The sequence below is a fragment of the Vulpes vulpes genome, chromosome 15 (genome assembly GCF_048418805.1).
Source record: "Vulpes vulpes isolate BD-2025 chromosome 15, VulVul3, whole genome shotgun sequence".
In the NCBI taxonomy this organism is placed as follows: domain Eukaryota; kingdom Metazoa; phylum Chordata; class Mammalia; order Carnivora; family Canidae; genus Vulpes; species Vulpes vulpes.
Genome location: NC_132794.1, coordinates 102,228,978 through 102,254,625, shown reverse-complemented (window position 1 = coordinate 102,254,625; position 25,648 = coordinate 102,228,978). Strand labels below are relative to the sequence as shown.

Genomic DNA, 25,648 nt, shown 5'->3' with positions numbered 1-25,648 from the left:
CCAGTTGCTGCTGAGCCGCCTTCCATTCAGCTACAGCTCCCTCCAGGTTCTGAACAATTCTTCTTCTGTGCCTTCAGGCTTTGGACAAGGATGGCAAAGCCTCTCACGGTTGCTCACTCTGGGGTGCTCCGGCTTCCGTTTGTTATTTCTTTTCACCCTGCCCTCACCCCTTTGTGACAGCGCCTTTCTAAACATTCTTTCATCCCCTTGTGTGAGTGTGCTATCTGTTTTCTGCCAAGACTTTGACAATAGAAACACTTTTATCTCAGATCAACACTCAAAGGTTTATTAATTAGTCTGGGGATTTTTAGACATGATTCTTATATTGGTGAAATGCGTGGTGTTCAAGATACGTGAATCAGTTGACTAGGAATGGTGTATGAGTGCCTCTGCCCTTGCACAGAGTATAGGAACCGAGAAAGTTCAACAGCCTCTTCCTTCTGGATTACCACTTTGAGCCTGAGATCTACCTAACTGTTTCCCTTAACCTGGGAATCTTGATGATAACTAGTCAGTTGGCTGAAACTCTCCAGCCAGTAGAACACTCTTACATTTGCCTCAAGGGAATCCAAGGACAGAGTGCAGGGACTTTATCAAGTTCACAGGTAGGTTGGATGACTTTTTTTTTTTTAATTTTGTTTTGTTCTATCTCCTTGCTTATAAAAGTCAGTATATGTGTCAGAACTTGGTTAGGACCTCTAGACTGTAGAGTGAGACATGGTTCACCCTCTTCTATCTCAAACTATTAGAAGCTACCAATACTACCTGAAGAAACACTCCATCATTGGGAACCATCAAGCTGGTTTCGGTCAGATCACAACAGAGAGATGCATTCGTCTCTCCTCCATGATAAGGGAAGGAGAGAATCGTTTTTCCCCAGACACCGGGCCTCCTCAGAGACCAAAGACCACAGTGGCACTGCCCTTCCCATGCCCTTTGTGGATTGTGTGTGGGAGGAGGGAGGAAAGTTTTGACATTTCTTAGTAAGTGCTGCCCAGGTTACCTGGCCCCTTACCCGATAGCTCTTTTCAGAGGCTGGAGTACATAAGGACTCTGTTTTCATCTCTGGGTCCTCATTACTGATTTGGGGCCCCAAGTGACATCAATATGTTATTATGAGCTATATTTACAAATGTAGCATTTCATTGGAGGTAATCTCCAGAGAGATCATATGGCTAAAATCCTCAAATTGTGGGAGAGGAAAAGAGGCCCAGGGAGGCTAAGTGACTCATCCAAGGCCACTCTCACTTGGTGGGTTGAGAGTAATTGGACCCAAATCACCCACCACATGCAGGGTTCTCTATGCACCTGAGGTGATTGTGCAGAAAAACTGGTATAATAAGTTCAAGGGCAAAGATTGTATGGAGGCACGTTGATCAATCACCGAGCAATCATTCTGTGTACCCAGAATTATGCCCAGAACTATGGGTCAGGTGAAGAAGAAGAGACATGGTCCCTCCTTGAAGAATTCACTGTCTGGTTGGGGGCTATCACTAAGCTGGGAAACAGCAATGCACTAGCTCCCTAGTGTGGAATGGCTCTGAGAACGCAGGAACACAAAGAATGGTAATTTAGGAGATGGGTGAAAGGTGTGCTCCATGCTCAGACATACCTGGTTCAAATCCTAGTTCTCCTTGGGCAAGCACTTAACCTTCCCAAGCCTCCCTTTACCAACTATGTGGGACTAGTAAGTGCCTGTGTCATAGAAGAGTGAAAATTCCATAAGATCTTGCTGCTAAATGCTTTGCATGGAGTTGGATTACGTGGTAAATGCTCTGCTGTCTGATTAATACTAATTAGTTTATTTAGTAATCTAAAAGGAGAACAAACACCTTGCTTCTTGATCAAGCCTCACAGTACATCTGGTATTCCAAAGAGTTTATTTAGGGGGCCGAAAAATCTTGAAGATGCTAATTAAATGACTGAAATGACCTGCCAAGTAAATATGATCTAGAGACAGGATTAGTTGAGATCAACCAATTACGGTGGGATTACCTGGCCACTGCCATGTCAGGGCTGACTGAGTGTCACACAGTATTCAAGGAGCAGTAATCACCTGCTTTCCCACATACTTCCTCATCTTCCGCCTTTCGATTGGCCACAGAAGCAAGCACAGAGCTAGAAATGACCAAGAAATCCATTTTCAGAGTTGTCTTTGTAGGGCAACTGCCATGCAGCTGTGTAGAAATGGATTACTTGTTCTTAAGGTCTCCGTTTGCTAATCTCCTTACCAGCTTCACAAATATCCCAAGATCAGGTTTAGTCCTAGATCACTCTACTGTAATGCAACTCCAAGGTGATAATATGATGAGGCCAGAGTGCACTCCTGTCCCTGAGTTCTTCATGAGTTAATTAAAAAGGTTACCTGCACCAGGCTACCTGCATGAATGGAGCCAGAAAGAGGACATTTGTCTGTCCAGCTGTGGGACGAACATTTTGATATAAGGAAAATTAAATAGAATGTTCCAGAATCCCAAAAATGTAACTTTGGCTCAAAAACCACTATTTTAATCTGAAAGATGTTTTCACCAGATAACAAAGCCTTAATCTGGTGTAAACACTGTCTGAACCCCCATGGTTCAGAATTAGTTGGAAAAATCAGGATATGAAACAAGTAAACTTTAGTTTAGTTAGGTCCATAGTCAGACTACTCAAACATAGGAAGAATTTGCTGTTCTCTTAGTATCTGCAATGGTGACAAATCTGTAACCTTTTATGTATTTATTTTTAAAGATTTAATTAATTTATGTATTTGAGATAGAAGATATAGCAAGAGACAGCATGAACAGGCAAGAGAAGGAGAAGCAGGCTCCCCACTGAGCAGAGAGCCTAATGTGGGGCTTGATCCTATGACCCGAGATCATGACCTGAGCCTAAGGCAGACACTTCACCAACTGAGCCACTTGGGCACCCCAGGCCTATAGCCTTTTAGACTGACTTGTACACTGACATGGATTTAACACAAGGAAATAAGAATGAAATTTACTGCAAAGAGAAATTCCATTCCTGGATTTGCCCTGAGAGCTTCCTGACTTACCATCTATAAAAAAATGGTGGATATAGCGGGGCGACTGTAAAATTTCTTTACCTTTCTTGCATGTTAGGAAATATTCCTAATGAAATGTTGGCAAAGAATGAAAAAATAAGTGTAGTAAATAAGATCTGTATACATGCACTCTACATATCATATCAATACGTGACACAGGTAGTTAATATTTAGAATTGTGAGGCATTTTTCTTAAGAATTGAATCCTTCAGAAAGAGTAGAATATTGTAAAGATAACAGGGAGACTCTTTTTTATATTAATTTGCTTAACATCTTTCCCCCTCAGATAACACCTACACATTGGCTTTTAGAAAACTGCTTGGGGTAGAAGGGCTTTTAGGGTGAGTAGCAACTGGCCTCTCTGCTCAACCTCCCACAACCCCAGGCCTGCTCCCACAGCTAATTGCATTTGCTCACTTCTGTTTGTTTGCTTTTGGTGATTATTTCCCTATCTTTAACTAACAAGCTTACGCTGCTAGTTCTCATTTTATCAACTTGAGACATTGTCTGTTGACTTCCTGCCTTGGGAAATGTGGATTTGCTCCTGGACGCTAGCCCTGTCCACTATCCACATCATCCCTGTTTCCCCTGCCATCCCCCTCACCCTCCTCCCCACCAAAGACACCACCGTCCAGTCCTCCACCAGCTATCTCTGCAACTTTGAATATATACCTAGATCTCCATTTCTTGTGCTATCAGCCATCCCTATCATCTCTTGATCCCATCAGTTTAAATGTGCCAAAAAGAAAAACAGAAAAAAAAACCAAACCCTGTAACATCTCCATGTTGAAAGTTCCATTCTAACGTGGTGAACAAGCACAGTGCTAAGACCATAGTAGGCACCGCATAAACACCCAGATAAGTGGGTATCAGTCATGTTTGCCAACACCAAGTTCAAAAAACCAGGGTCTCCCCACAACCTCCTCAACCCTGGGAGGCAGGCAGCAAGTGGGAACAAAGCCAAAAGGCATTTCACAAACCTCTTTCCATGTCATTTAAGGAAAGAGCACCACCTCTACTCTGCATCCTTGCAGGATTCTGAAAGGTCTCTACACTGCATTAAATTTTAAAAAATGAGATTCAAGAAAGCAAGATAGAAGCATCACAGACTATCAGAGGGAAATGAGGCCAACATAGGGGGATATCCTCGGGCTTCCCAGTTTGTCTGAGCTGTCCCCAAACTGTTTCTTTGTGTCTCTCTTAGAGACACAAAATGGCCTGCGGGGACTGTGGCATGAGCCTTCTAGCATACTCTTCATGGAGTCGTAGGCTCTGTTTTGTCCTGACATGCATCTTTGCTGTGCGTGTGTGTGATACCTTCATGGAACTGCATAGAGCTTCTATCCAGGGATTCAAGGGTTTCAGTCATCTTGCTTTTCTCCTTACCTCCCATTATTGGTCCCTTACTTTACTGCACTAGAGCCTGAGTCTCCCGAAATGTAGGCCAATTCACTCCACGACTTTGCTCGAAGATGTCAAACCCAGTGTATTGATCCAGTAGCTGTTTTATCAGAAGCCGGTTGTTTATGCTCTGACATGCACAGAGCTCTCTCTGTGCCCTACTTCCCACCAGATGCTGCAAACAGCTGCATTCCAGAATTTAATATAATGGTTTAGGAGTGTGACAATCCCACATTGCCATCTGACACAGTCAACTGAGGAGAGAACCCCTCCCATTTTTCTTATTTGACAGGAAGAGAAAGCAACAGTTCAGAGCAATTCTGTGCCTTCTTCTAGCATGCCCCGATTTGCTAATTTTTCTTACCCTTGAATGGACCTCTGTTAATTCCACGTCTAGAATGCTGGCCTCCACCTGCCCCCAGTGATATCCACCTCTGAATCCCTCGATCCTGTGAATGAGTCACCTTATTAGGCAAAAGGGACTTTCAAACATGGTTAAGGACTGGGGAGATGGGTAGATTTTTCTGAATTATCCAGATGAGTCCAATCTGATCACATGAATCCTTAAAAACAGAGACCATTTCCCAGTGGTTAGAAGGAGATGTGACTGTGGAAGGAAGGGGTCAGATCATTGTACCATGGGAAAGACTCAGCCTGCCATTACTGTTTTTGAAGATGGAGGAAGGGGGCCATGAGCCACGGAATGTGGGCAGCTTCCAGAAGCTAAACAAAGGGCAGGGAAGCAGTTTCTTTCAGAGGGTCTACAGAAAGGAACACAGTCTTACCCACACCTTGAATTTACCTCCGCATGACCCATTTTAGGCTTTCAACCTACAGAACTGTAAGATCATGCATGTGTTGTTTTCAATCACCAAGTTTGCTGTGATTTGTAATAGCAGTATTAGATAACCAATACACCGCGCTCGTCCAGATTGGCATGCCCTTACAAGATGCAAAGCCAACCAATTCTTCATAACAGCTAGGCACTTGACAATTGCTTATAAATCACATATGGGGAAATCTCAGCTACCTGGGACTTTTGCAAAATATGTCAAGGTGATGATACTTGAGTTTCTCCAAACAGTTCAGGATTTATTTATGTAAGACCCGAAACATTTTTTACTTTATTTTTTAAAAGACTTTATTTATTTATTTATTTATTTATTTATTTAAGAGAGAGAGAGAGAGAGAGAGAGAGAACAAAAGGGGTAGGGGCAGAGGGAGAAGCAGACTCCTCATGAGCAGGGAGCCTGATGTGGGACTTGATCCCAGGACCCCAGGACCCCAGGACCATGACTTGAGCTGAAGGCAGATGCTTAACTGACTGAGCCACCCGGGTGCCTCAACATTTTTTATTTTAAACATTTCGTAAGATGAACATTCGTAACTTTTAAGAAGTTTAAAATTTGACATTCTAAGTTAAATATCCGAGTTTAACATTTTAACCTTTAGGAAGATTAAATCCTTTATAAATCATATGTATATGTATATATAATACATATATATATAAAAATATATATACACGTATTTCTTCATATACACAGATATATACATATATATTCCTTTCTATTTAAGCAGAATACATTAAACTTTCTTTAACATTTTTTTGCAGTGCGTGGGGGGATTTCCTATTTTGAGCATTAGTTATTACCCAATATTATAGCATCACTGTGTGGCTGACTGAGTACTGAAAAACTACCATATGTAACAGATTTTCTAGAATGATCCCAATTTTAAATATTCTGTCTCCCTTTCCTTATGTTGGTCAAATGACCTTTCCTGATTTTCTGCTAGGACCCTGGTCCTATAGCTATATGGCTATTTGCCCTCAAAATAATTGGCCCCAAGCTGCTGTGCAAAAGGGAATTCTAAATCGTGTGTTCGCCTTGAATAGATTAAAAAGAAATAAAAATATTTTGCAGTTTCCTGTGTGTTACCTTTCAGCCCTGATGAAGGATTTTCTGCCCCAACCGTTTAGTTAGTTGTGTCATCCTTATTGGGCTGCTGGCATGGTGAGAGTAAGAGGCCTCAGGAAGTTAACTGGCAGTCCTGCCAAGCAGTTGATCTGTAGCGGGGCCAATAGGAAAACTCAGAACCCCTGACCCTTAGTCTCACTCTGTTCTTTGACCCGGTGGATCTACTACCTTGCTTTTGACTTCAGTAGCAGCCCCAGCGTGTCTCCCAGAGGGGTTCCAAGACTAGAGCCACCAACCAAACCAACCAGCATGATTATGGTCTCCCTTCTCAAAACAATATTTCCTTTCCAAACCCAGTTCCAGAAAATCTAAACCAACACAGGCCTCCAAACTCCAACCACAACCATCTTCAAAAGGCATATGAGCTGTTGCATTCTTAGCAGTCTGATGGCAGCCACCAAAGTCATCACCTATCAGATGACTGAGAGAGGGGGCTCCTTTCCAGGGGGTGATGTGGCTGGAACCAGCTTTGTACACAAGGCCTCCCAGCTTATGATCCTGGCCTCCCGTGGACCTATTTGATTAACTGAGCCACCCCTATGGTTACTAATCGCTGTTAATACAAAGAGGTGTCAACAAGCCTGTTGGATCGGATCTTGTCTTCCTCTGAATTTACTTAGCTTGGCTAGAGAGGGAGGGGTGAGGGAGTGTGTATGTGTGTGTGAGTGTGAACTGTGTGGGGTTGTGCACAGGTGTGTTGGCACGCACTATATGGGCACTCCTGTGTGTGCATGCTTCTGTGTGTGAGTGTGTCTCTGGGAATATGAATTATGTGCATGCATGTGTATAGTGCACGTGCACGTGTGCATGGAATACGTGTGCTCACACATGCAACCAAAGGGAAAACAGAGAGACACGGAGAGATGGGAGCCTCACAGGAAAAGAGAACCAACAGAGAAAGACAGAAAAGCAGACACATGTAGGGACAGACACAGAGAACGAGTGAGTGAAGGAAGCAAGGAGGGGGGAACGGGCGACAGAGGACAAAGGCAGGGAGAAGATGGCACACAAGACACAGAAAAGGAGAGACCAGGGGTGAGAGGCCCATGTCATTTCTGGAGGTAAGAGATGCCCTTTAGGGGAGGCGGTGGAATTGGAAGCTCCTGGAAGGTTGATGTCACTTCCTTGCTATGCTTCTGCCCAGTGGTCCTATCACCCAGCCTCAGCCCCGGCTCTAGCCCGTGAGGCCCCGGGAGATGGAAAACCTCATTGTGGAGCTGTAGGTTTATTTTTTTCTGATAACTTAGCAACATCAAACAAAGGAAGTCACGCTAGTCCTCTGCCTCAGCAAGGCAAACAGTTGCTGCCCCAGCCTGGGTGCCTCCCTCCCAGGACACACACAGATGGGGCCAGGAGCCAGAGGGGCGTGCAGGGTCCTTGGGGCAGAGGCCTGAGTCTGGGAGCAATAAAAACCCCATCTGGCATTTAGTGCTGAGCAGTGACCAGGGAGAGGGGTTGACTGGGAAGGGATGTGGCCCAAGCAGGAATCTTCTTATGCTTTTGTGACAGGCCATCTGCCTGGGGACTGCAGAGGGTCTCAGGCCCAGCTCCCCCACAGATCTGCATAATTTGTTTCCCTGTTTAGGCCTGGGTTTGTTTTTTTATTTATTTATTTTCATGTGCAGAAGATGGGAGTGGCGCTGGCTCAGTGGTTTCCAAAAGGTTCTGGGGATTCCAGCAGGTTCCATGGGGCTCCTTCAGGGCCTGTGATTGGAGGGGAGGTGGTCAAAGGAGCAGCGAGTCAGGTCTCCCCTCTACACTAACCTGAGCCACCCCCCGTTTCTGTTCTGCTTCTGTTTGAAGACTGCTAAGGAAGAGCAAGCGTGGAGACCCTGGTGCTGGGCGATGCCAGTCCCAGCACTTGAGGACCTGCCTTTCTACTCCAGAGGGTGGAGCTGCATTACTGGGGCCCTGGGACAGAGTGGACAGTGCACTTGGGGAGAAGGGGAGGCTCATTTCTTTCATGTGATTAGGGGCTCTAGACTCTTCCTGGTTGGGCCCCAGCGCTGGAAACTCACCCCAGAGGCTGACTCCCAGGGACTGAAGGCACATCCGTGGGCGGGCTGAAGGAGGGGGGAGGGCACACCCCACCCTGAAGGGCATAGTCTCCTCACTTTGGAATTTCTGGGTGGGGCAAGCCATTATTTGACAGAGTATTCAGCCATAAAGAAACAAAGAAGGTACTTCCTTGAAATCATTGCTACCTTGATGATGACAAATCCGGCCAGAAAGCCAGGGGAAGTCCAGATGAGCTAATTGGTTGGGTTAGAAGGTCAGAATCAAGCTCCATTAGATGGCAGCGGGCTGTGCCTTCCTGCCAGCTGGCTGCGTCCCCTGCACCAGGGCCTTCCAGCCGGTCCAGTCCCGCCCGACCTGGCCAACCTGGCTGGGGCCCACCCACTTTGTCAACAAGCAGATGCTGTCCCTCGGGATAGGGCATTGAGGCATATGCCATTTCTGGGCTCCCAAGCTGCCCCAGTGGATTGCCCACTGCATGTTCCAGAAGGATCAGAGGACAGGCAAGTGACTGGAAAACCAACCCTCCTCTGTTGAGTTCTCTTTTGAGCTTTCCCCTTGGATTTGGGAGCAATGAGGTGGGGGGACCTGCCTGTGTGCTGAAGCGGGAGTGGGGGCAGGGGAGGCATTCGCCATCAGACAAAAAATGTGACCAGTTGCTCAAAAGCCAGGTGGATAAATCTGCCAAATCAGTGAAACAGCATCCTGTTCCATCCGGAGGGGACAGCAAACACAGATGGACAAGGCTGAGTGGTAATTACATCTCCGAAGAAGATGCTAAATATTTAAATGCCTGCCTGGTGCCGATTCTTATCAGAGGGAATTTTATGATATTGGGTTTCATGAGCAGTAAACTCATGTACCAAGTTGTTTTTTTCCTCCCTCCTAAAAAAAGTGCCGGGTCCATATTTTACCTTGTAGCAGGTAATGGCTTTGTTGCCTTTATGCAAATCATCAGCACCTTCCACTTGGGCCTGAGTTCTCCCCCCGGAAAGTTCTTCCCCACAGCTGTCTCCCAGCTAGGGAAATCTCTCCATGATTGGACCATAGTTTATTACCGGGTCAAGGGGAACCACTTCAGATTTCTAGCATGTGGGTGGTTTGCATACATGAATCATGCAGGTGTTAAGGTTCTTCCAGAAGAACCAGCCGTATCCTTTTACCAGGCGAGGGCCCTCATTGCCAACTTGCCCACTGGGGAGGCTTGCCCTACCGTTGCAGGGGGTGGAGGTGGGGGACGCACAAGGGCCAGCCCCCCACCCCCACCCCCAGGCCTCAAAGGACATTGCGACTGGACTGCCGTATGCAAACACTCCAGGGCCCTGGTGCCTAGGGTCACAGCTCTGACACCCATTCTGGCTCTGTCCTCCTTCTTAGGCTCCCTCCATAAATCACGTGCCTCCAATTCCTGTCTCAGGCTCTGCCTCTGGAACCTCAGCAAAGACAGCATGTCCTATGTTGGTGGCCCCAAAGCGCTGGCATTATGAGGTCTTTCCCCTGGTGTCATAGATGGCGCCCCAACCCAGTCTGGTTTCTCATTTCTTCTAGAGATTTGCCTGGGCAGCAGAGGCTGTTGGTGGAGGCTCGGGCTCCAGCACAAGGAGGCAGCAAGTCGTATTGCTGGAAAGTGCTCTGCCGATTGACCTCAGCTTCAGTAAGTGAATTCTTCCTAGGATGCATCCACAAGGCAGAGCGTTTCAGATCTGAGTGCCACAGACGTAAGGTGACAGATGGAGGTGGACCCCATCACCTTGCACAGGCATCTAAAGGGCTGCTGTGCATCGGGTCTCCTCTACCAAACCATAGCTGGGTCTGAGTCAGTTCTGGCTGCTGTAACAGAATCCCATAGGTTGCAGGGTGGGGGGAGGGGGTGCTTATAAACAACAGACACTTATTTCCCATAGTTCTGGAAGCTGGGCTTAGTAGGTATAGTGTCTTATGAGAGTCTGCATCCCGGCTCAGAGACAGATGTCTTGTTGGTGGGCCCTTACATGGTAGAAGGGGCAGGGCAGCTCTGATGTCCCTTCTATAACCCACAAATCCCATACTTGAGGGTTCCACCTTCATCACTGTGGGACCCAGAAAATCTAACAAAAATCCCCTACCCCTGTACAAGCAGAGCAGGACTATTTTGTGCTACACCCGCCATCTCATGTAAAACCCCCCACACGACCTGCCTATTGTTTAAGGCACTCCCTCACCCTAGTTTAGCTATTAAGCACACCCTTATCAGAAACTAGCACACATAGGAATGCGGGACCTCTGATCTTTAACCGCCAAGGAATGAAAACCCCTCTTTTGCCTGCCAAACCTGTGTGCCAATTCTAACCAGAAGAATAGGCCAGTTCAAATGGTCACTATAGGGTGAATCGTAATTCAATTGGCCACCTGCGTGTGGACCGACATGACTGTGCAACTTTCTACGTATGTTACAATCTCATTGGCCACGGACCCCTGTAACACTACTATGCTTCTTAGTCTCGGGGTCCAAGTCCCTGCTCCGCCGTGTTGGGTATAATTGGACCCAAGCTCGAGCTTGTAAATAAACCCTCATGTACTTGCATTGGCATCGGCTCTTTGGTGGTTTCTCGGATTCGCAATCTTGGGCACAACAATCACCTCATTACCTCCCAATGGCCCCCACGTCTGAACACCATCACAATACGGAGTAGGTTGCAACACAGGAATTTGCGGGAGGTGGCAGATGCAAACATTCACTCTATGGCAGGCTGTCTTCTGCCACTTCTAGAGATTTAGTCCTTTATGTTGAAACACAATGTGACTTGTTATATTGTCAGCTGTTAGCAGCTTTGTGTGAATTAGTTTGTTTCAGAATCCAATGCGACAGTTGGTCCAGGCCGCTTCGGACAGAATGGGGAGGAAAGTCAGGATGGAAATAAAGGCTTGAATGAGGGTGCCTCTGCCATAGGCCTGGGTGATGCAATGGGGCTGTTGACAGGGCAGGTTTCTCCCTGGATACGCAGACAATATTGGTGGCAGTGACAACAACCCCGGTTTCAACGTAGTTCAGAGTCACACACAGTCACAGACACATAGTAGGATTTAGAGATGTGTGCTCCTCGACAAAAAGATAAATACGTAGGATTCCACTTCTGTGAGGTCAAACCCCTAGAAATGGAAGGCAGGGCGGTGGCTCCCAGCAGGTGGAGAGGAGGGAAATGGGAAGCTGTTGAGGGAGCATGGAAAGATTCTGGAGATCGGTTGTGCCGCGGTGTGAATATACTTAATACTACTGGTAGGTACGCTTACGATGATGAAGCTGGTAAGTTTTATGTTATGTGTGTTTTGCCACAATAAAAAAATGCTCTTCAAAGATAATTTGGGCTTTTTGTATAGTCGATCCTCATGTAACAGTCAACTGTTTGTTGACTTGATATTTGCAGAGCATATTCCTGTTGTGAACTCTCAACCTAAGAGAGAAGCTCAGAGAAACAAACACAAATGAGCATAAAGGGCCTGAAGACCCTGAGAGGCTGCTCCCCAGTTCTGACATATTGAGGCCATCCCTAGCCTGTTTCTCCCCATCTCCAGACTCTTCCCCACCATGGCCCTGCCCATACTTTGTCTCTCCTGGCCCTTCTTCCCTTTCAGTTTCCTTGAGACCTTTTGACCTCCTAGGCTGTTAACTTATGCCTTCCCAAAGTACATCTCTTTTGCTTTGCTCACTTGTCATGGCTCTCATCCATGACTTGATCAGCATAAGGCCTAGAGTTGAGAGTTGGGTATTTATGGAATTCTTGGTCAGGCCAGGGAGGGGGATAGGGGAGATTGGGGGGTTGAGGAGAGGGAGGGGTAGTGTTGGGGTGGACGTAAAGCCATCAGGGAAGGGATAGTGAGCACATTAAGGGACAGTGAATACACTTCCTGTACACTGTTGGATTTTTCCTGTCGAGTCAGTGCTTTTCTCTCTTATTTCTCAGATTCTGTGTGTTTGGGTCCTCGCTCATATTCTCATGAAGTTGTGCAATGCAATTCATTTCACCACATTCAACAGACCTTGTTGGAACCCACTGTGTCCACAGTGCCATTCAAAGGGTCAGAAATGGCATCTTCCCCCAAGGTGCTTATGGTCTGAGTAAAAGGAAATAATGACAAATGGAGGGTTCTTCCCTAGTCATGCTTAGCCTGGTAACACGGTCTTAGGAGAAGCTCTCACTAAACATGAAGGGGTCTCCAGAATATATGAGTTTATAAGAATGTGGCTCTTTTGTCCTACTTCTGATGACCAGGATTTCTCTAGGAGGGAAATCTCTCTGACATTTGGGTCAATGTGTAAGGATATCCCATGCATTCTAGAGTATTTAGCAGCTCTGCTCCCAGACACTAAATGCTAGAAGGATCTCTCACGCATTGTTGTAGCAACCTTCAGAAGGAGTATATTCTGTGTGCTTCCTGGGGGGCCATGTTGCTGGACTGAGAACCACTGGACTCTAGGGTAGACATGGATCCCTCCCCATATGTAGCTCCTATGTGTAGCTTTCCAAAGCATGTGACCCTAGAAACTGCCCCACAGCTCTTAGACTCCAAAGGCAATAAAAATGACAAAGAAGGGGTCACCTTGGTGGAATGAGTGCTCAGGAGTGGCAGGGGGTTGTGCTGTGAGTTTCATCCACCCCTCACCCAAGCCTAAGTGGGATTTCCAGAGCAGCCCTTCAGAGGTTTGACAATGTGTTGGTGTAGTTGGGAGACCCAGGGGGCTGGCCTCCAACTCCACGGGCTGGGGTCTAAGTGCTGCAGGAAATTGGAAGGCCAGAGAGGACTCAGTGTGTCAGAGGTGCTGAGTGGGAGCCCCCTGCTCCCCACAGCTGTGGGAGCAGAAGAACTGCCATGAGGCCATCTAGGTTCTTATGCTCATTGACCAGCTTGAAGGAGTTAGGAGACCCAAGCAAGGGAGACTGGAGGTGTAACCTGGAGGAAGTCAGGAAGGCCTGATGAAGAAGGCCGCCGAAAATAAGGATCTAACCATCCAGTGAGGGAGCTGCAGGAGAGAGGGCCCAGCGGTCAGCTTCTGAAAGGGACCTGCCCAAGCATCAGCCTGGATTCCACGAGGCCAAAAGGAACACAGAGCTTAGGAGCTCCCTTTGGAATAGGAGCCGTCTGCAGCCTCTGCTTCTCTTCTCTCTCCCTACCTCTTCCCACCCTCCACCTGGCAGGTGACTGAGAATAAAGATTAGAACTGTCCCCTCCCACCCTGGGGGGCTCAATTGGTTAAGCATGAGCTGGCTCTTGGTTTCAGCTCAGGTCCTGATCTCAGGATCTTGGGATGGAGCCCCACGTCAGACTCCACCCTCAATGGGGAGTCTGCTTCAGTATTCTCTCTCCCTCTGGCCCTCCCCCTCCACATTCACCCTCTCTTTCTAAAATAAATAAATAAACCTTAAAAAAAAAAAGAAGAAGAACTGTGCCTCCTCCCTATCAGCCTTCCCACCCAAAATAATGCCATACTGGGGAAGGAGGAAAGACTATTTCCAAATTGATTCCATGTGAGCCTTCAAGGGACTGTGGGATGTGAAAAGCCCTGAGCCATTACTGGAGTTTTCACCTGGCTGCAGGTGAGGATGAAATTTAAAAGACATGAGAGAGGAAGAGTTAAAAGTTGTGTTTGATCACAATCCCAATGTCTCTCTAGTTTAGGTAGGTTTCATATAATTAGTTTCAGAATAATCATCCTAATTCCCCTGTGCTCTGTAAGCCACTTCAGGGGAACTCGGTCAGCTTGCTAGGAAGGCAGCAAAGACCTTGGCAATGGCACAGGTTTTAGAAGGGCGCCTCCCCCCCCCCCCATTCAGGCAATTAGGCCTCCCCAGTCTTCATTTAGATGAACAGTGCAAGCTTCTGTAATTACCATATTGTCGTCAACTGGAATGTCTGCCGGGGCTGAAAATCGCAATGTGTAATTTGTTGTGATTGGTTTTCATTGAATGGGATAGGGGAAAAAAAAGTAAATTAGCCATAAATTTAGAGAGATGGCACATGGTAAAACTTTATGGAAACTGCAACATTAGCAGAGAAAAGGCTAACTCCCAAGAACACACAAGAGGAAAATTGTACTTCCTGTGAAATACCACCAGATCCTAGGAGTATAGCAAAAGCTGGTGTGTAAGGACGGTGCTTCTCGTTTTTCTAAGAGAGAAAGAAATGACATGGTGAGGGCTCTGGGATCCTCGGGGTTGAAGAGTGCACCAGCAGTCACAGGCACTCAGCAAAGAGCTAATGGAAACCCATCAGAGCTGTCTGTGGGTCATGCACAGGACTTGCCAGGAGGCTTGGAAGCCAAACCCACTGGGAGGTTTGCTGCTTTACCTTCAAGCCTTGGCCAGTACAACGGTGGTGTCTTAGTCAGCCAAGGCTGGTATGACAAAATACCACAGACTGGGTGGCTGAAGCAACACACATTTCTTTCTCAGTCCTGGAGGCTGGGAAGTGTAAGATCAAGGTGCCAGCAGATTGGGTTCTTGGCGTGGGCCTTCTTCCTAGCTTGCAGATGGCCACCTTCTCGCTGTGTCCTCACATGGCGGAGAAAGGAAGCTCTGGAGTCTTCTTATAAGGGCACTGATCCATCATGGGACTCTACCCTCAAGACCTCATCTAAACATTCATTTCCTTTGGAGAGCCCCACCTCCAAATACCATCGCAGTGGGGGTAGAGCTTGGAGAATCTGGGGAACATAAACATTCGGTCCATAACTCATGGTAACCATGCTGGGACACAGATAATAGACCCTCTGTCAGATGTTCTCTCTACTTCACCTTGGCCAACACCCAGCTGAGAATGTAGATGGCAGACTGAGCTGCTTCCTTTCGCACACTCCACCAGGCTTTCAGGAGCCAGAGTGAGGTGAAGGAAAGAGCCAGAGCAATGTGGTGTGACCAGTGAGGACCTTCCAGTGATATTTGTTGGGATGAGTGTGTCCGTAGGTGTGTCTTGTTCCAAAAAAGATTTAAGGTGTTTGCAAAGATAAAAAGTATTGGAAGGCAGTAAGAGAGATGAGGTAAAAGGACAGGGATAGAGACAAAATATAGGGCCAAGCCTTAAAATAGAAGGCAAATTAAATCTATTTTGCTTAACTAGGGAAAAGTGCCATGTTTTCTGGGAAGCCAGTGGCATTCTGTTCCATCTCCCTTTTAAATTAAGAGTGAAGCAGTGTTCCTCTCAATTTAGGGGCTTGCATTCTGATGAGTTTGCTGTGTTTTGGTTTTTGTTTGGTTCGCTGACCTTAAATCTCCATTTCAATAAGAAAAGCAGCTCCATCACAGCCAGTGAGTTTTCTTCTAGCGGCCTTCCTCTGGGGATCTTTTGGTGGGGAACTTGGCAACTTCTGAGGGTAGCAGAGGAAGTCAGAGGTTAGGAAAAAATCAGCCTGTACAATCCAGAAACTCCAAAAAAGAAAATTCTGGAAGGAATATCCATTTTACCTCTAGCATTTAGATGGCTCAGGATTTAATGATTTTTTCTTTTTTTAAAGGGAGTAAGACTAGGTAGGCATCCTCCACTAGAGCTGAAAGCTCCATAAGTAAAACAGGCTTATCGGGATGATTGACTTAACTTTTTCCTTTGGCTGTGTAGGCACAGGGTAACAGAGTAGGGCTTATTCAACTCTGTGATATTTTTATTCCATGGAACAAAGGCCATCTTTTCTTTGAACCCCAAGGCTTGTTTGCCAAGATTATCTTTATTCAAATGCTCCATGTTCATAAGCAACACCTCTGTAGGCTCACGCAGAGTAGTTATTTTCAGCTGCAGGTATTAAAACACAAAACAAATAAGAAACAGGGAAGTCACACAAGTATTACATTAATACTAATGATTCCCCATTATCTATAGGATCCAGTCCAGTTTCTTAGCCAAGGATGAAAGGATTTGCTACATTGACTCTTCTAGCTTGGTGCCTTACTTTTCCTCCAGAAACTTCTGTAAAGAGATTCTCAGCTCCACATTAAAATCTTTGGTTCTCCAATCCAAATCGTGACACTTAGCCCCACCTTCTGCCATCTTCCTCACTAGCAGCCTGCAACCAGTAGTTTATGGCCATTGATCCTAAGTACCTGGCCAGCTTCCTGGCCTTTCAGCCCGGAAAGCCCAGGAATTGGGATTGGGATCACTTGGGATGGATGTTGTTATGGGCTGAATTGCACTCTCGTAATTTTCACATGTTGAATTTTAATTCCTGATCCCCAGGACCTCTGGATGGGACTATATTTGGAGATAGGCCTTTAAAGAGGTAAATTAAAATGAGGCTATTGAGGTGGGCCCCAAACCAGCCTGACTGGTGACCTTGTAAGAAGAGGAAATTTAAACAAATAAAGAGACACCAGGGATGGGAGCACACAGAGGAAAAGCCATATGAGGACACGGTGAGATTGCAGCCATGTGTGAACTAAAGAGACAGGGCTCAGGAGAAATCAAACCTGTGGGCCCCTTGACCTTGGATTTCCAGCCTCTGGAACTATGAGAGATACCTCTCTGTTGTTGAAGCCCCCAGCCCCAGTCTGTTCTTTGTGATGGTGGCCAGAGCACAGGTGCCCTCCATAAAAACTTTCCTTTGAGCTCAAGTTCATTGCAGTCATTCCTCCTCTCCACTCATAATTATTTTCTGTACCATTCATTTGAAAATTAAACAGTTTAAAAATTATTCTCTTTGTGATGTATTTTTCCCCATCTGGTTCTTTAGTCATTCACCAAATCTTTAGTGAGCCCTACTATGCGTTGTTCCAAAGCAATGAGGGCCCCAGATTTTCCAGGTCAGCTACAAATCTGCCACAGAACCAGATAAAGCCTGGAGCACTGTAGGGCTGAGAAAAGTGTGATGGGTTTCTCTGTAAAAGTCACCTTTGTTCTGATTTTTAAAGGAATTGGAGTTGTTAAAGAATTTGGAAAACAGAAAAGCATGACTGTGAAAACAAAAATCACTCACAAAATGCCACTATGTGGGGAGAATCACGGTTATGATTTTGAATAATTTTCTTATAACCTGACTTTAAAACTGTGTGTTAGGAATACTTTCCTAGGTTCTGAAATAGCTCTTTAAAACCATTTTTATTGCTGTAATAATATTCTATTGTACAGACTTACTTAATCTATTTAATTTACCATTCACCTGACATCTGACTTTTTTCTATTTGTATTATTATGATGCTATGTTAAGTAGCCTGGCTCATTAGCTCTCCATATAAATCTATTCAAATTTCCCATAGCTTCCTGCGATAGATTATAAGAAGGGAACTACGGGATCATGGGACATGAACTTTCAGTTCTTGGTAGACATGCCCAAACTGCTAGCCTAGGGTAATTGCACATGCTGATATGGCTTTTACTATAAAATAATCAGGGACAGGCTATGGGTCCTTCTCTTGCTTAGAAGTGATAACCCCAGACTTAGGAGAAAAATCTTTATAAGATAGAAAACCCCTGTATAATATTGAAACAATGACTACAAAAAGGTCTCTTTTTTTTTTTTTTGTTATTTCACCTTGATTATGACACAAATCATTAAATTTGTCACAATCGAGATGCAATACTGAAAAACCGAGTTTTGGGTTGTTTTTCAGTCTAGGATTTTAAATATAGTACAAAAAGCAGAAGGGATTTTAGAAGCCACCTGCCAACTTTATAGATGACAGAACTTCAGCCCAGGGAGGTGGATTCCTTAAGGTCACGTAACCACTAGTCAACAGGTGGTATCGGCATTCATGTTTCCTGAAACTTCTTCTTCTTTCCATAGAAACTTCTCTTACGAGATTCAAGTCAGGGCAGCAGATAGCAAAAAGGCTATATAACTTAAACATTTCCTGCCACGCTATCCTCAACTCAGCTGCTAATAAATGGCTTTTCAAACACCTTCCCTTGATTGGTTAATTAGGAGAACAGTGGTTTTACAAAGGATCCAATGATATTTCTAAGACTAGGCCATGGATTCAAGCCGCACATTGGCCTTAAGAGGTACAGTTGGAAATGAAGGTTGCCCACCGTAGAAACTACCATGGCTTGCCTGTGGAGAAAAATGAGAGCTTAATGCCTTTTGGAGCTTTCGACTAGCTGATGATAGCCCTGTGCTCACCTCCCTTCTCAGAGCTTTTGGAATGAATAACTAGTGAGAGATACAGCATTATTCTTGCTTATCTTGGAACCTAGGGAAAACGAATCCCTTATCCAAGGACAGTGGGCAAAGCAAAATGTTGTCTTCCTTTTGCAAACTTAGAATTCAAAGAACACTAAGTTCTAGACCAGCACAATCCAGTAGAACATAATACGAGCCATAGACACAATTTTGTATTTCCTGGTAGGCACACTTGAAAAGATAAAACATTAATGTTATTAATGTATTTATTTAACTGCATATATCCCAAATATTATCATTTTAACATGTAGTCTCCAGAAACAGTATTATTGGGCTATTTTATATTTTGGGGGGTCATATTAAAATCTTTGAAATCTGCATTTACTCTTACAGCCTATCTCAGTGTGGACTAGCCACGTTTCCAGTGCGCAGTAGCCACATGTGGCAAGTGGCTGAAGAGCCCTAAATAACAGAATTATTGGACTGAAGAGCCCTAAATAACAGAATTCAGTCTCCGGTGAGCCCATGCCTATGAGCTCGTTAGCAAAGTGGAAGAGGTATCTCAGAATGGAAAAGATGATACAGTTGTTTCTATCTTTAAAATGCCTGGCAGCAATGTGTCTAAGTTGTTATTAAGAAATGTGTATGGGAGATGGGACGCCTGGCTGGCTCAGTTGGTAGACCATGCGACTCTTGATCTCAGGGCCATGGGTTCAAGCCACACATTGGCTGTGGAGTTTACTTATAAACAAACAAACAAACAAATAAATAAATAAATAAGTAAAAAAAAAAAGGTGTGTATGGGAGAGAGAAGTTAACTAGCCTCAGCTGGGCAGTTTTGAACATTTGGCCAACAGCTTGAATTCACATCCCCAAGTCTCAAGATTGTCTGCTGCTGACCTTATAGGCCACCCAGCCCCCCACCTCCGTTAATCACACCCAGAGAAAGGATCCCTGAGGGCCTGGCCAGGGGGAGGTCTAGAACAGGATGCCACAATTGGCAGAGGATTTCTCTTATCAGGGGCTCACAGTCAGAGAAAGAAAGTCTCCTTCTTCAGGGAGGGTTTCTTTTGTTTGGTTTTTCTTTTCTTTTTTAGCTGAAGGGTGTTCCTGGGAAAGATGAATGCCACTGGAAGCGGAAATTCTTGGCAATGAGAAAAAAACCTGCCTGATGCAGACACATGCCCCACCCAAGCGATTCCCAGCTGCAAGGGATTCAGCAAGTCTCTGGGTCCCGCTGCCCTTGATCCATCACAGGGAGGCAGGTCTGGGGAGAGCCAGTCGGTTAGGGTCTATCCCCTTCCTCTCCCCTGTGCCAGGGTTGCATTCACAGCACCCACACCCAGAGCCACCTTGCTGATTTGAATCAAGGGAGACCAGACAGGTCCAGCAGACCTTGGCATCTCAGCCTCTGCAAGTAAAGAAGCCTTGAAGCTGCGACCCGGGAATCTGGGGGAGGCCTGGAGACCACGTGCCCAAGAAGGGATCCAAAGAGGTAGAGGCCCCTATGTCACACAGCAAGGGAGCAGCCACGCTGGGAGTTGAACGTGTCTCTGGCTGGCAGCGCCTGTGCGTGGAAGGAGAGCCTCCTCTGTGGTTTGCTGCTGAAATGTCACTGTGTACTTGTGGGTGCTGGGGATGGAGGATGGAGAGGGAGAAGGAGTCTGGGAGCCATACCGCAGGTCATCGCCAGGGCTGTCCGGGTCGGGCTAGGGCCACCAGCGCAACACTGAGTCCCAGGCTTGCTGCTTCCTCCCTCAGTAGATCCTCTTTGTGCCGCTGTGTGCGTGTCGGGCACTGTTCCAGACCCCCACTGTCCAGCAGGGGACAAAACAGTCAGAAACCCCTGTTCTTGCCTTTCCCCTCGTGAAAGGAACAAAGTAAGCAAATGACATAAAATAGGTCAGAAGAAGGTGATGAGCAGGGAAGGGGGTTAAGGAGAAGGGAAGGGAGAGGGCTGCCATTTAGGGTGGTCAGGGGAGGCTTTGCAGAGAAGCTGCTGTCTGAGCAGTCTCCCCAGATACGGGCTGTTAGGCAAATTCTTTATCCTATTTACTCCGAACAACAGTCATGGTAATCCTAGATCCATGCAGCGTGCTTGATCTGCACACTGCCGAGTTCCTTGCGCACCTGAGACTCGTTTAATCCCCATGGGCCCGTGACACAGGTGCAGGTACTTACCTCATTTTACAGAGTGGGAAAGAGGGGCAGAGGAACGAGAAGCAGGTTTGCCTGACGTCACACAGCTCATGACGGGCAGGCAGGTTGAGTCCAGAGCCTGCCCCTTTCTCTGCTGCCCTAAAAGGGGTGGTCCTGGACACGGGTCTCAGGGAGCAACCCCGACAGGAAGTGATCCCAAGCTAAGCATTGCCCGGGGCTCCTGCTTTATCTGGGCAGCTCCTTCCCGGCGCTTCCATCCTTCTGTGTCCAAAACCGAGTAACCGACCGTTGTTCCAACACCTACTGTTCTCGAAGCCTCGTGCTGGACTTTGCAGAGGATACTCAGAGGTGGCGTTGGCTGGGAAGCCGGTCCTAAGCAACAGATGCTCGCTTTGGGCCGAGAAGCAAACCCGTTAGAAAGGGAGGCAGGACGAGATGTCACCAGAAGGCTGCGCGGGCGGCCGGTGTCGCAGGGGTCAGTCCCCTGGGGGGTGGCGGGGTCCTGTGCGGAGGAAGCGGGGAGCAGGGAGGGCCTCGCCCCTGCAGGAACCGCACAGGGTCAGGCCAGGACAGTGCGAAGGCACATTAGGGAGAGAGTGAGCTTATCAAGCACAACCCCATTCTGCAGCCTGTTTCCCTAGAGGTGTTAAGATTAAGAGGCACCAAAGCATTCCCAAATCCTGACTCGCTGTCCTGATTTAGGGGGGCTGCGAAGCCGGGCCATTGACAACATCGGCAAATCCCAAAGTAATCTCCAGCTGCTTTGATCTCCTAAGTACCCTGCTGCCCTGGACGCCCACTGCCATGGCCAGGTGGGAGGCCGGCATGGTACGAAAGCAGGAGGACTCCTTGTCAGTGGGAGAGAGGAAGAAGAGCCCAGAGGACTGGCAGCCGGTGAGCTGCACATCTTCACATCTGCACATCTTCCTACTAACGCTGACAGTGGGGGGCAGTTTCTCTTTGTCTCTGATTCCACATCCTGTGAAGGGAGGGCACAGTCCCTCCTGCCCCCCCACCCCCCCAGAGCCAGCCTCTGTGTGGAGGACACTACTGGCACTGCCCCCCGCCCCTGGACCCGCTCAGAGCTGGCTCCCCAGCACTCCTGTGCACCCATCCCCAGGGTTTCAGGGTTTCGGGGTGCTTTGCTTCCAAAGACTCCAACTGGAGACCTCCTTTTCGGTGGGTTGCCCTTGGGCTGGGGTAGCTGCTTCTCCCCGCTCTTGCTGGGTTCTCCTGGGAGCAGCTCCACTTTAAATCCCTCCCACTCGAAGCTTCCCCTGAGCCTACATCTAGTGAACCCAACTGAAGACAGTTTCCAAAAGCATTTTGCAAATTTGCACGTGAGACACGTGCTTGTAACCAGTTACCATTTGAAGTCGCTTCAGAACTGACTGTACAAATCTTACTTCTCTGAATTATTGGGGTCCGGACAGAACGAGAGGTCAAAGGGGACCTGACGCTGGTTGTTCTATAATGTACTGAGCACCCCCCCCCCCCCGGACTCTGTGCTTACCACCCCATCACCAGATCAACTCGGAGCCTTCATCTTCTTGGGCCTCTGGGGGCCTCCACTGCTGCTCTGTCAGCTAAGGCTGCACTGTTTTCCACCCCAGGGGTCGTCAGCTTATTCCCACTACGGTCCCTGCATGACCTTTCTCAGGGCTCCAGGAAAAAGCCAAGTCTTGAGTGTCGGACAAGGGCCCAGGCCGGATTCATTTTTGAGAATCATGTAAACAAGGTGCATGCTTTTGGAAATTGTCAAGGGGGCAAATCATGAACTCAGATTTTTTTTTTTGAACTCAGATTTTTGATCAACAAAACTTAAATAGAAACAGAGACTATTCATTATATTACCCGATTTAGTACTTTTAACAAGAACACATACACACATGCTTTCAAAATAGGTCCTCAAAATTCCAAGACTTGCTTTGATCTCTCTCCTATGGCTGATAAGTTCCCATATATCAGGGGCATCCCTGGGAGGCTGGGGATAAGGATGAATGAATCACCACATTCAGATCCTCAAAGTTTCCATCTTCATTTAATGAGAACATTTCAGCTCCCTTTCGAAACCAGATCACTTTAAAGACAATAAATAATCAAACTCACCTTACGAGACCCAACAGCCTTTTTTTCCAATGGCCAAATTCTTGGCACCCTGTCCTGTATGCCTTCATTCCAACAACCAGAAAAATAACCCACGTGCTTGCGTATTTATGTGTGCACAGTGCTTCTTTAAATCAGGTGTAACCAGCCTGGCCTCTTTGACTTCTATAAGACAACACAGGCTTTATCTGGAGCAGGACCCAGACAAGGGCTGAAGGAGGGATGGTGTCAGGGGTTGATGCAGACTTAGTTGAGTCCAGGAGGAAAGCCAGAGAGCTGTTTAGTCTATAGGCCCTCCATCCTGGTGGGGCAGCAGTGGAATGGACAGACATGCGGGATCAGAATCACCAGATGCTTCACTCAAGCCCAGCCAGGTGAGCCTGCAGCACCAAAGAGGTCTTGTGAAGATTGTCTTATCTCCCCAAAGGAGGACAGGATCCAGAGACAGGGATTCCAGAACCCAGCACTAGGGACATCTATCATAGGGTTGTGCGGGAGGGTCTGGGCACGTGCAGAGAACAAGTCACAGAACCTGGTAGGTGATGCCAGGAGAAGCTGACCCTTAGGCACAGAGGGACAGAGTGGGTACCAACTTAGGAAATTGGCAGCTGGCATGAGTTGAAGCTGAGAGACAAGGGCCGGAGATCCTTAAATCCCTCCTGCAGGCCAGACCAGGCCTGAACCCTCCCGAGGGAACCAGATGGGGACTGACCAGACCCTCAATCAAACCCAGATCCTCTGGCTTTGGATTCAATGGCTCTATTAAGTGAGTCCCCAGGACCAAATAGCCCCACATCCTAGATCTACCTGCTACCCCCCTCAGTCTGCCTTGTGGGCCCAGAAGGCATTGGTCACATGGGTCCTTTCCAGGGGCGCAGAGGCAGGGGAAATGGGCTGGATGTTTGTGGAGTGTGAATTTACTGAACATGAGTCTGGTACAAAACACTCCACATGAGTAAGTTAAGTAAACAGATTGTTTATAGAAAAGTCAAAAATCCTCTTTTTCCAATTGAACACATGAGCACAAATTTCCAAATCTCTAGTTTCGGTTGGAATTTTGTCATGGCAAATATTGACTGAAGTTGGTGGGCCGTTGGCAGGGTCTTGTCACTGTTTTGGTTATCTGGAGACTGCCAGGCTGTGGTGGGAAGATATCTTTGTGGGGAGTCAGGAGGCCTGGCTGGCTTCCGGCCCAGGCTCTGTTACCAACCAGCAGGTGTCCTTCGATGACCCTCTTGGACTCACCGCCCCCCTCTTCCTTTCCTTCTTTGTAGCATGAGAGTGTTGAAGACCTCTCAGATCCTTTCTAGCTCTGAAAATGCACAATTTTATGACCTAGATGGGGGCACGGTGGCTCAAACCATCTGATGTGAATTTGGACTTCAAATAATTTTGATAAATGTTCTCAGGCTTGGAAGGTGGCCTGTGGTACACTTGCAAGATCCAAATCGACCTTTTCCAAACATTTTCCAAGTCTACACAAGGCTCGTAGTGGTGGGGAGCCATTTGGAGTCTCCAGGCTGGACAGGATGGTATAGACTTTGGTGCCACTGACAATAAAGGCTGGGGCGTATCTGGCTGGACCCCGCAGCAAAGAACACATGGAGTATTTTCTTTCACTTTTTACCTGGATGGAGCTCAGTGCAAACACAGACTGGAAACTACAAATGGGAACACAAGCATTTGAATAGATAGTCTGTCAAGAACATTAAAATTCTTCCAAGGGACGCACCAGACTCCAAGTCACATTGACACAGGCTGTCAGAACAGACTCTCAGACCCTGCTTTGGCATCACCAGGGAGAAGCAAGACAACTCCCATGTGGAGACTGCCTTGCATTTAAGCCGGTCTCCAGGAGCATCTGACCCCTATCTCAAACATCTGCTGTTCTCCTTTAAAAAAAGGGGGGGAGTGGGAAGTGAAAAAAATATTTTCTTATAGGGGAGTATCAAAGTCACTCTGATGATGGGTAGCCATCATCATTTGCATGAGCATTAGAGAAACCATCCAGTATGATTGTGGAGGGAACTCTGCTTCAAGAAAACACTATTCACTAACATTTTAATTCACCAAATAAGGAAAGAAGGATAAAGAGGATTTTTTCACCTCTGTAAGTTCATTGCAGTAGGGCGGTATCTCCCAACACGCTGCTGTCGAAAGGAAGCCCATCTGCCTGGGTCCTGGAAGCAGCAGTTGTGTGGGTTCTGGATGCACAGGGAGAGGTTTGGCAGAGGCAAATGCTGGGCCAGGCACCGGAGCAGCCTTGGGTGGTGATAACAGGTGACCAGCTCTCTTCAGTATTCCCTACGTGGGGCCATCCCTTTGCTATGTCTACCATGTGCACTTGGCATTTATAACATGGGAGAAGACTTTTTTCCAATCATAAAAAGAATATATGGTGTACGGAATGTTCCAGGACTAAGAGTGGGAGCAATGAGACACTTGGACACCTCATTAAATGTACCTCTTACTTATCCACGATGATGGTGGTGAAGAGCAACCTAGATATTCCCAAACCCCTGAGAGCCCAAAAATAACTTCTATCAGGCACACACATGATTGTCTTGTATTGTTTCTAGAGTTCTGTTATAGAATCACCTCTTTGCAGAGTGAGATTGGTCTGTGCCCTTTAAAAAAAATTATGGTAAGACACATAATTTTACCCTCTTAACAATTTTTAATCATACATTACAATATTGTTAATGGTATGCCCATTGTTGTACAACTGATGTCTAGAACTTTCTCATCTTGCAAACTGAAACTCTATAATTGAACAACTCTTGTTTTCCCTCTCTCCCTAGCTGCCAGCAACCACGTTCTACTTTCTGTTTTGATGAGTTTGATTGCTTTAGATACCTTGTATAA

At 46.7% G+C, this 25,648-nt stretch overlaps 1 long non-coding RNA gene across 2 annotated transcripts in view; it reads left to right on the top strand.

The window, feature by feature from the left end:
* The window catches only part of LOC112916237 (uncharacterized), a 136,610-nt gene that overhangs the window by 73,957 nt on the left and 37,005 nt on the right, over nt 1-25,648 (top strand). For both annotated transcript variants that reach the window (XR_003234275.2, XR_011997585.1), the window contains one exon: nt 9,988-10,093. This is a non-coding gene — a long non-coding RNA (uncharacterized lncRNA). The remainder of the gene's footprint in view (nt 1-9,987; nt 10,094-25,648) is intronic.